This window comes from Gossypium hirsutum, chromosome A08 (assembly GCF_007990345.1).
Source record: "Gossypium hirsutum isolate 1008001.06 chromosome A08, Gossypium_hirsutum_v2.1, whole genome shotgun sequence".
NCBI classification, from domain to species: Eukaryota; Viridiplantae; Streptophyta; class Magnoliopsida; order Malvales; family Malvaceae; genus Gossypium; species Gossypium hirsutum.
The window spans coordinates 325,700-338,645 of record NC_053431.1 but is presented as its reverse complement, the minus strand read 5'-3'; positions in this window follow the sequence as shown (position 1 = coordinate 338,645).

The window sequence follows — 12,946 nt, the reverse complement described above, 5'->3', positions numbered from 1 at the left end:
CAAGCCAGTTTGACAGAGGTGAATCGAGTTCTTCTAACAGAGAAAGTGACCTTGAAATCACAATGTTAAGGGAAACCATTGCAACTAGTTTAATGAATCAATATTTGTAAACACATTTTGTATCATAACCTAATTTCTAGTAATAATGAAACTTGTTATGTCTTATGTTACTATATTTTTTTATATTAAAAATCATCCGTTTAAATACTTCAAAATTTGATCCAAGTATAATGTTATTATTTGTGAAAATAATATTTATCATTGTTATAAAAAAATATTTAATTATAACTATAAAAAAATAAAAAATAATTATCATTTTATGTAATAAATAATTTAAATTAATTATATAATTCATTAAAATATTGGAAGATACATTTTAATATTTTATTAAATGAATTTGCATATTTTAATAATTTTAAAAAAGTAAAATAATTTAAATAACTTCTATTATATATCAATTCTAATCTGATGTCCTTAATAGTCATTTTTCATTCTTACCTCACCGCTACAGCTGCGTTTGAATCCAAACACACACTCCACCATTGTTTCTAATCTCACCGCTACAATACCCAATCTCACAGCTACAGTAACTAATCTCACCGCCACCGCTGTTTTTAACCTCACCGGAAGTAAACACACCGCCCATCCAAACTAACCCTAAATAACATTTATTGATCAATATGTTGAGCAACAATGTAATGCTACAGTTCTTTCTTAGAGTTTGAATATTGTTTCTAAAGAGATTTCATAGGCATAGTATTTGCTTCTTTTGCATCTTTAGTGTGGAAAAACCTTAAAGAAAGGTATGACAAAAGATCAACTTCTGGTTTATGTGTTAAGTTGGGGAATTCACTTATCTCTTGGAAATCAAAGAAACAAGAAATTGTTTCTAGGTCTTCAGCTGAAGCAGAGTATAGAAGCATTGCAGTGGGTGTAGCTAAAGTAATTTGGATAACAGGATTGATTAAAGAAATAGGAGTGAAGGCATAAAAGGTTGTGAAGCTACATTGTGATAATCAAACAGCTTTACAAATAGTTGCCAATCTTGTTTACCATGAGAGAACCAAGCACATAGAAATTTACTGTCATTTTGTAAAGGAAAAAATTTCAAGAAAGATTGATTAATTAAGACACAACATGTTTCAACTGAAGAGCAAATTGTTGACATTGTGACAAATTTTAGGTGTTCAACAACATGTGTATCTTAATTCCAAGTTGGGGATGAAAGATATTTTCCATCCGCCAACTTGATGGGGAGTGTTAAGATAGGATACAAGTTAGTTTAGTTAGTTGTTATATATTGTAAAGCTATAAATACATAGTTCATGTAAGCTAGAAGTATGAAATATAGAATAAAGGTGTATTTTTCAGTTATATGGTTCAAGGTTCATTAATTTTAACATATAAAGCCACCAACAAGTGTTGGGTGCAGTGTCAGGCACATTGCACACCCAAGAGGGAATGCATGTTTAAACCTTGAAGACGACATTATTAGAAAGGGCAGCAAGGAGTCCTGAACATGGATCGTAAAACGGACATGAAAATACCAAAAATATGAATGAGCCCGCACATGGTGTACACTACACAAGATTCAAATATTGACACTCAAAATCGGAGAGCCTCTAACTTACCAATACAACCAATGCCTCATTAGTTTTTTTAGACTTTCAAATTCATATGAAATTGAATGTATGCTTTGTATAAAGTTTATCTAAGAATACAAACAACTTTCCAACAACATAAAGAAGCAAGTAGTTAAGAGCTTTATGCTTACATTTAACATTCAAAGTTCAAGTTTTGGAAATGACATTCCTCCCAAAAATTGCATTCACATAAATGTATATTATTGTTTACTATAAATAATATTATGTTTTTTTGAAAGGTAAGAATCAATTAGCCAAAGTCAAAGCAAGGTACAAGAGGTTAGAAAAAGATATTATTAGGGAGAGTACCAAGGGCATAGGCAAGACCTAGACTCTTTCAAGAATGATAAGATTTAGAACTAACCATAGCATTTCCCCAACTCATAAATAGGAAGATGATGAGTTTCAGCGCACTCAAACCCACACTCTCTTACATTAGCAACAATGTTCATGCCAATTGAGCTTGGCAAGTCTTTTGCATACTTATGAAAATATTAATACCAATTTTTGTTTGAGAAAAAGTTAATCCATATCATTAAATAGAATTAGCATCCCTTAAGCACTAACTCGCATAAAAAGCTAGGATAATCAAACTCAAGATAGAAAATGTTATTACAAATTTGTAACCAAGTGGCTAAATAGAACACAACTAGATTACCGGATCTACTAATATGAGCAAAACTAATAGACATATAAACTTTAACGAGTCCATAGGATTTACTATCTTTTTGTGGAACTAAAATATTTTTCATATCCATTTTACAGTATATAGAAATTTATTTTTTGGGGGTTCATGACTGTACTCTTAATAATGTCATCTCCAAGGAGGGACAAAGGGAGAGGAGTAGGCAGAACCCTAACCCCCTAATTGAAAATTTGATGCTTTAGACCCTTTAAAATTAAAAAAAACTCTTAAGTTAATATTTGGTAAATTTATAGTTTTGGCCTTCAAAAATGCTAAAAATTTATTTATTCCTTATAAAAATCATAAAGATATAAGGCAAAACAATGACGAAATTACATTTTAACTCTCATAAAAATATATAACTTAATCTCAATACCCAAAATATTTAACTTTAATCCGTCTCTAATATTCAAACCCGACTTCTTTTCATAAGAATATAATGTACAGTTACTCGAAGAGAAAAACAAATGCAGCCATAATCTTGGACCGATATCTTTGTCATTTTGGTTCAAAGGACTGAAATCTTAAATGTGTAATAAATCCAAGAAATTGGCTTTCGTTCAAAGATAAGCTCCATTGCTCTTTATATGGGTGACGTACCTTTAGTCTAGTGATAGCCATGCATAAGTACCTATACATAAAAAGATTGTCATAATTTCAATACGTAACTATATAATTTTCAGCTGAAAAGAAAGATGGATCAACCATGATACCATATGATCAATCATTATCTGTAATTTGCCTTTCTTTTCTTTTCTTTTTTTTTACCAAAAATTCTGATACGGCAAGCCATTACCAACTCTATCATATTGCCCTTTATTCATTATCTATTCATTTTTAAAAAATAAAAATAAACTTTTTGAAGCCTAAAAATCATTCTTGAACAATGTACGTTCCAATTTCCAAGTGTAGAAAAATAGCTAACTTTTTCTTTTTTTAAAAAAAAAATTAATAACGTGGCGACAAAAGGGGAAAATCAAAATCAATCTTTTTTTTTTTTTTCTTCTTTTCCTTTTCTAATGAGATGCTAATGGTCGGGATTCCAAAGCCACAATTGGCCAAGGTCTGTAGGTCCCAATTGCGTAATATATTTACAAGTTTGATTTGGACAGTGGAGAAAACGCTTAATACCAACAACACCCCCATTATCTTCGCCTTAATGCTCTTCTTTTTAGTGATTAATTAGCTTCTTTAATCTAATTCAACCAATGTATATAATAAGCTCTCTCTCTCTTAATTTTTACAAAAGCTGTAATATATATGAAATATTATCATGCACATTCACATCTATTCCATTTCTTATATCTCCACCCACGTGCATGTACTTCTTTCTATAGGCATCATTCATTTTCTTTATCCCTTTGCCTTGCATGCATGACATTGTTAGGGATTGCAATGGAATGAGATGGAGTAAATGTATGTTTCATCACTTATCTCCCTTCATTATAAATATGTAATCTTTAAAAATGAATTCGATCAATAACTGAACCGATCAGACCATAATTCTTAGCTTGATCGATTTATTCAGTTCAATTGAATAAATTATTAAAAAATTAAAAAATATATAGATACAACGGGTCCAACCCCTTATTCGAAATCACCCCGATCCAATCTAATTCTGGAAGCAATAGAGAAAATCATTATCACTTCCATGGATGTTGGATAGATATATCTATCTTAGCTTGCCCCACTTCAATTTGATTTTTTTTCTAATTATTTGTAACATTTTAAATCTTTTTAAAAGAAAATAAATATTTAAATATAATTACTAAAAAATATACTTTAGTTTGGGAAAATTCGACTATGGAAAAGGTAAAAGGTTTTAAGTTTTTATTTCTAAAACATTTGTTTACATTTTTGTTTCTTTAATGGTTATATATAAGAGGACAAAATAGATAATTTGATATAGAGGGTTGGCAATTATTATAACCGTTTTATATTCACGGTCCAAAAATTAAGTGCACCCCACATCAATTTTTTATTAAATTCCGTTTTATTTGAAGCGATTCGGTTAGGAATCCATAGGGTGATTTGAATTTTGCCAGATTTTCATCCAAAAGGATACTACATTATATAATTAACATATTTCTACTATAATAAGAACCCTAATTTGGTGTCACCCATCAATTAAGTCTCAACTTAATTAAGAAATTATAAAAACAAATCATTTTTTATCAAGCAAGTTATACTATTAGTAAGTTATATTATAAAAAGAAATCATTTTTTACCATTTCAACCAAAGACGACACCAAAATGGCAAATTATTATCTTAGTCCCTTAGCCCCCCATGAAGTTGAAATTTTTCAGTTTAGTACCCTTAAAATTCTACAATAATAAGTATATACAAATATAAAATTGTAATTTAACCCCTTTAAGATTTTATAATTTAATTTTAGCCCTCCAAAGAAAAATATACTATTAGTAAGTTATATTATAAAAAGAAATCATTTTTTACCATTTAAACCAAAACATCATTTATTTTTAATAAGTATATTTGTTACATAAATTTTTCACTTTTATTTGAGTATGTCATAAATCTCGTATATAAGATTTTGATACATTTTAAAAATATATTCTTATGCATCCATTATATAAAGTCATGGGCTACTATTTGGTATATTGACAGTATACTTTTTTATCCTATAAGCCGCCTTAAAATATTGTCATGTATGTCTTTTATTGTTAAATATATATTTTTAATATTTTACTATATCCCTATAAAACATTTGTCAACCATTAATCTTATTTGTGAAATCTAAAAACTTAGTATACTAAAATATTATTCCTAAAAACATAATACAAGGATTATCGGAATTTTTTTTTTTAACAATCTCATTATAGGTTCTGATCATATCTGTTCTTTTGATACAATGCCTAGAACCACCTATAGTCCCTCTCCAACCCATTAATAAGATAATAATCTACTTCAACACACTCGAACACACGCCCTCCTATATTAACAACAATATTCATGTAAATCGAGTTAAGACTCAATCAACAACGACTATTGAATTTAAAAATGATGTGGAATTGAGATTTGAAATGCATTAAAAAAAAGAGAGGGGGGTATCGGTGGCGCTGGAATCTAATTCCCTACCAAGTTTAGGACAGAAAACGGGGCTTTTGCTGGTTATGATACACAAAAGCTACCCCCTTGCTGTCTCCAGATTTTTCATTTTTAGTTGGAAAGGAAGCAATTTGGCAGCCTTAACACATTCGTCTGTCCCCTCCCCTATTTGCACTACATTTTCCTTAAAGTTAAAGTGCAATACCGCGTATATGCACATATTGACAACTATATAATAATATAACATCAGATCTTATCTCCCTATTTATATATATTAACACTTGTGAAACCAAAATATCTATCACTTTACACCATTTTTTAATATTTATACATACATGGGTGGTGGTCACTCACTTATGCAGACTATTTCACTAGGGCTTTTGCCCAGCCAAGGATTGGTTTACTTATAATTGGTTTACTTATAATGTGAATTTATGTCGTTGATTCAATTGATTAAATATTCATTAGCGTATTAATAAATTAGTAAATGATTTATAAATACTATTATTAAAAGTTTTTGAAGCATGTTATATGTCCTAACCTTGGTTCGGAATAACTTTCCTTCACCTAAACCTTTTTTTAAATCGAAAAATAAAAATAATATATTAGTTCATGATACTAACTTAGACTCAAGTACGAGTGTTGAATACATTTACAATGGGACTGGACTGGATAGGGATGATCTATCATCTAACTCCACCCTACAAATTATCTAGGTTTATGGATGTCCATTATATCCGTATCGTTTCTAATTTAATTAGTTTTAAACATGTATAAAAGAGTAGATAAAATATTTTATTATATATTTAACTATAGTTTTACAGAAGAGTTCACTATAGTTAACAAACTTATCCTATCTAAAGTTTTACAGAAGAGTTAACTATAGTTAACAAACTGGCGAAAGGTGGTATGTCACTGGATGATGCAAGAATAAGATATATATATAAACATTCTCCACTTTTATTATATATTTAATTATTTATTATTACAGCCACAGGCTTGTATTTTTGTAGGGATGTTGCAAATGATGTAAAAATGATATATATTACAACATGAGAGCATCAACAGTGGATGAAGACAGACATGGTTGCCCACTCTGCAAAGCGACACTGTAGCCTACCTTTGTCTGCTGTCATACAAAACACTGAATTACATGTGGCTGCGCGTTTTTAAACCTAAAAACACAACCCCCATTGGGTTTCGAGTTTCAAACCGTTCTTCCCCTACACCAAAACTTTACCGGTCATAATTGCACATGCAAAATCTGACACCAATAAGATGCTACACGGTCACTTTTTTATATTTATATATCACCTTCCCTGCTGCACCCAACACCATATATAATATCCCATTTGCATATGCTTTGAGCTAGCAGAAGTTCTTGGATCTCAACCACAAAAAAAATAACACCGAAAGAGAAGCTCTTATGTTCTGTCTGAATCTGACCATGTTCCATATCGACGTCATTCTGAAAGATAGGTTATGTTCTTTCAAGGGTTTTGGACATATATAATACTGTAATAATAGATTATCAGTACTATGTAGTAACACTGCTGCTCGTAGAAGAAAACGCCATCTAGCTCGGGTTCAATCTTGGTGGCGTTACCTATATTTCATCGAAAAAAATTTCAAAGTGTTGTCTGGAATGAGAACTCTTCATCGGATTGGACTATATTACCACCAAAGATTTAATATCAGCATTTGTATTTGACTCGGTTTGAATATGCCCTTATATGATTGCTATCACTTAATTTAAGTAGTATTAGTAACATATACAGGAATAAAATATATTAAAATAACCCTAAAAAGTATAGTTTTTAGGTATCAATAAAATAGTGTCACGTCATTAAATTTTAAAGATAATAAAGTATCATTATACCCTAAACTCTTAATCCTGAACTCGTAATCTCAAATCTAAACCTTAAACTTCAAACCCAAGACTCAAACCCTGAATCTTAAAGTTTGGGATTCAAGGTTCAAAGTTTTAAAGTTTGGGATAAAATAATTATAAAAATGATGTGTCAATGACATGAAAAAATTACACAAAAATTACTATTTTTTAAAAAAAATTGGTTGCAAAAGAAAAAATGATTAAAATTTGCAAAAGAAGAAAAATATTTGTTTATAATTTAAAAAATTAATTATTTTAAGTAATTTAATTAAAGTTAAATTAAGTTGAAAAAGATATTAAATATAGATGAGTGTATAATAATATTTTATTATCTTTAAAATTTAATGATATGTCGCTATTTTAGTGATGCTTAAAAATCATACTTTTTAAGATAATCCTCGTATAATTTATTCCCTTAGTATAGACTTTGATAAATGAATATATTACTATGGAGAAAATTGACTTTGTACAATGTAGTAATCCATGAATGCCTAATGTTATTATTGAGACAGATAGTGCGCAAGCTATTAAAAGTATTCAAGTAGATAACACTCTAATAGAAACTTGATTGTGCGCAACCAGGAACTTTGCTAACGCGAACGGAAAGTACTATTTAAACAAGTACCAATAGATGTGAACTCGACTGCTGGTATTTTAGCTGGGTTGTTGAAAGGTTGATGATCAATTACGGACAAACAGACGAGTTATGCTATATATCCAACATAGATACTATTTGTTTATCTTGAAATTGAAGCTTTTATTTCTTATTTAAAAAAATAGTGAAATTAATTTGATTAGTAGAGGTTGAGGATGTTATTCAAAGCTCAAACTTCAGTATGTATGGAAAAAAGAAAAGGGGGGATGGGGGATGGGGGATGAAGGATGAAGGATGAAGGATGAAGGATGCTTTTCCCTACATCCAAACAGGGAAAAGAAAAAAGAAGCCTCAGCTTTTTTTTACTTTATGCTTTTAACGTTAATGTTATCAATTCAATTATAATAGTGTGTAGTAGATGACGCTACTACTTTCTTTACCTCTTACTTTTCCACAAGAATATGTCTCCCTTTTCTTGCTTCTTTTTTTTTTCTTGTTTCAATTATATAATTTACTCACAATTCACCTGTTTAAACAAAACATTCGATCGACAATTCTGAATCAGCAAAAAAGTTGGACAAAAAATCGAATATACGAAAAAAAATTTAGAGAAATTATTTTATGTACCCTTACCATCATATCATTTATAGTTCCCTTCCAGTTATTTAATGATATTTCAATAACTTTTTGTTATACCATTGACACATAATTTTGGTAAATTTTTTATTCTGAACCTCGAACCTCAAATTTCGAACTTGGTTCCAAGGTTAAGGTTCGATTTTGGGGTTTAAGATTTGTGATTTGAGATTTAGGGTAAAAAATTACCAAATTTATGTATTAACGACATGGAAAAAAATTTACTAAAATGTCATTAAATAATTGGAAAAGAACCATGAATTATGTGGTAGGAAGCGTCCATAAAATAACTTCGCATCTTTTTCATATGTAGTGATCTACAAATTAAGTTTAGTTATTATTTGATTAAGTTTTATATCGCATATTTTTTAATTATTTAGATGCATAATTTTAAACTTGTTTAATTATATTTTTTTTAATCGGATAAATCTCAAAATTATACATAATCTTTTATTCAATGTGTAATTTAATGTATAAATGGGCATGAACTCGAGAAATGTGAGTCAAAGTGAAATTGAGAAAACATGAATCCTAATCAAATTCAAACCTCCCTCAGAGCCAGAGGTGAAGCCAGAAAATTTTTTTAGGGGAAGAAATTAAATTATAATTTTTATGATAGTAAAAATGCAGTTTCACCATTTTAATAGCTTATATCTTTATAATTTTTAAAAAATCAAATCAAATTTTTATCACTTTAAGGAGGGCCAAAGTACAATTTTACCTTTAATAATTTAAATTTTTAAAAATTTTAAAGGACCTATATGAATTTTTTTTTCATTTTAGTATCTTTGTAACTAAAAAAAATAATGTTGTGGATGAATCAGAATTTAACGAAAAATGTTGACAGTAAAATGGATGAGAATTTTGAAATCTACAAAGTATAGGATTAAATTCCTAAAAATAAAAGTAGATGTACCAAATTCAAATTTTGGAAGAGTAGAGGGATTGATGGGCTAGGCTAGGCTAGGCTAGATCAGTAATCTTTATGGCCTTTCGAAATGTAATGACTAAAAGAACTACCGATAATAATGATCCACGTAAAAGAGTTGCATAGCCTAGTACCATCATATGGTAAAAATATATTGAGATCTAATAATTCTAATATATATATAATTAAAATTAAATACTCCTACTAGTCAAAAAAATAGAAAAATATATAAATTTTAATCTAATGATATGGTAAATCAATGTGCAATTTAATGTATACATTTTGATTTACTGCAATATAATTATAAATATAATAATTTAATATTATACTAATTATTATTTTAATAATTTGCGAAAATTGTATTAAGTGGTTTGAGTGCTTAATTGAAAAAGATGTTATCAAGTCACTTTACTAGTTTTAATGTGAGTTTGGATGGGCGGTGCGTTTAGTTGTGGTTAGTGTAAAAACAGCGGTGACGGTGAGATTAGATACTGTATCAATATTGTAGCGTGAGACAAAAAAAAAGCTAAACGCACTTCACCGTAGTCAATCGTCCATCCAAACGAAGCCTTAGTTTCAAAATTAGACATCAGCCACCAAAATGGAATTCACAAACTGGTGCGTTTAACCACTATCGACGATTTTGTTTATCTTAAATTAGATACATCAAATCAGATGTAGATAAAACGAGTCGACGCGAACTCAAAATTTTGAATCAATAAAAACTCGAAAAATACGAGTCAAAATGAATTTGAGAAAACATGAATCCTCGCCGAATTGAAACGTCCTTCGCAGCAGAACCCTGAGATAATACACTAAGCAAAAATTATTATATGGGAAAATAAAAAAGGTGTCCAATGAAGAGAACAATGATGATGGACGTGGTGGGGAAGAATGAAGAGGGCTGGGGGTGGAGCAAGAAAAAATAGAGAGAGAAAATAGAATATATATGTCATAAAACCTTATACTTTTATTAAATTTGAAATTTGGTCCCTATAATTTTATTTTCAAGAATTCAATCTCTCTATTTTTTTAGATTTCAAATTTTAGGTCCAATTGTTAAAAAGTATTTTGTTAAGTTTTTTGGTTGGATATTTTGAAATAAAAAAAATATTCACTTAGTATTCATGTAACTAAAAAAATAACATTGTGATGAACCAGAATTTGACAAAAATTTTAACAATGTTAACACAACAATTGGATCAAAATTTTGAAATTTAAAAGGTGCAGGATTAAATTCCTGAAAATAAAATTACATGTACCAAATTCTAAATTTTGAAAGAGTAGAGGGACTGATGCCATATTTTAACCTTACCCAACATATACTAGGCTAGGCTAGATTAGTAGTTAAATGGATTGGGCTCTTGGAACAAAAAGCTTCTATAAAGAACCACCAGGGCATCCCAAACAGGCTCATCACTCATTTATCTAAATTTGAGTTTATAATTTTCTTATTCTCCACGTAACTCATACATAAATACTCAAATTTTAGCTTAATATCGATATAATTATAATCTCTCAAGAATCAAAGGGGTTTATCAAAGTGAAAACCCCTGCAAGTAAAGACTGACGTGTGAGCATGGCAGAGATGGCGTCCTCAAAACTCGGTTGCTCATTGAAAATCTATGAAGCAAAGGCAAACTATCTATCTTCCGCTGCCGCATGTCACCCTTGCCGGTAGTGCCGTTATTCAAATACGTATCAATTTAAGGTATCAGCTTTTCGTCCAAGCCTAAGGCATTGAGTTTTTGGTAGAGGAAATCATTACCCCGGAATTTGTGACTCGTGCCGTCGTGCCGTTGGATTTTTTGTTGTCCGGGTTGAGCGTGATGATTGTCTCCGATGCGCTAGCAAACCTCAAGGTGGATGCTAGAGTGATTGATTACTCGAGTCCGAGGATTGCTAATTTCATCGTCAATATGGCTAAATTTAGGGGCATATCCGTTTTAGATTTTATTACGGTAGCCGAAGTTTCGACCAATAAAATCGATTATATTCGTGAGGAAGAGTTTGATAGGATATCAAGGACATTGAATTTAGAAAACGTTCACAGTTTAATAGATAATTCATTACCTGTGATGCAGAATGTGAAATCAGAGAACCAAAGTTCTTTAATAAAATAGTCAATTTCTCATTTAAAAAGTTCTTGGTAAAATCGAATGCCATAGAAGTTCATGAAACATAATGGATTAGCTCCAACATAAATAGGCGAGAATACAACGTTAAGTTGAAAAAGGATTTTTCAGGGTCTCAATTGTAGTAGAACTCTTCTTTTAACAGTTTTGAGTTATAAAATCATTAGTCTATGTATAGATAAATATAATAAAGGAATATATATTTTTTTTATTGATTGGATATTTCAAATTTTTTAAGGAAAGGAAAAAGAATTATTTTACATGTATTTTCCAATTTTAACCTTTACATAAATAATATAAAATAATAAAATTAAATTAAATATTATAAAAAACATCATTATTCTGCGTAAAATCATAATTGAAGTGTTAACTAATAATATATTGATAAATTAAAGACTCCTAGTTAAAATTTTCAAAGATAAACAGATAATGATCTAAAAATAAAATTTAATGATACGGTAATAATATATTTAAAAAAATTAGAATTAATATTTTGAGTTCAAAGTTTTTAAAAATAAAGAGATAATAATATAAAATATAATGATACGATAAAAAAAATAAAGATTCATAATTTTTTTTAAGTTTGAAATTTAAATATTTAACAGGTTAAAACAATAAAGAGTTTTTTTTTTGTTGAAAATACACTTAAAAAATAAAGAGATATTAAAAAAATATATTTTAAATATCGTAAAGTTGTTTATATTTTATTTCCTCTCATTTTTCACCTAATTAAGTTATTAAAAAATCAAGTAAAATTAAAGGAAGTAAATGATTGTTAGGTTTTGTTTGTTTCACTGAAAATGGTTTTCTAAAAATAATTTGCTTTTTTGAAAAAATCTAATATTTTTTATATTTAGATAAATAAAATATTTTTTATTATTTAACAAATTTCTTGCAATATTTTATAAAGTTGTTTTCAATTAAACAAACATGCATTTGAGATTTTACTATCTCTCATTGTTTAATTGAGTTTATTTTATAAAACTTATTTATATTTTAATTAATCATGTATCAATTTTAATTAATCTTAATTTACTTAATTAATTTTAATTATTAATTTTGTACTTAGGAAATACAAAATTATGACAATTTTAGTTGTGAAGATTAAATTATAAAAGTGGGAAATTTTAGAAAAGAGACTGATAGAAAGATAAATTTGTATTTTTTATATATTTATTTTAATTAATTATCAAATAAAATAGAATTTAATTTGAATTTTTCCTATCCATAATAAAATTGTGTGTTTAAGTCAAACTCTTATAAAAAGCTTATATAAAAGACCCACCATGGCATCCCAAACCAGCTCATCTCTCCCCTAAAGGCCCACAACCCATTGATCTAAATTAAATAAGTTAGAGTTAATAAT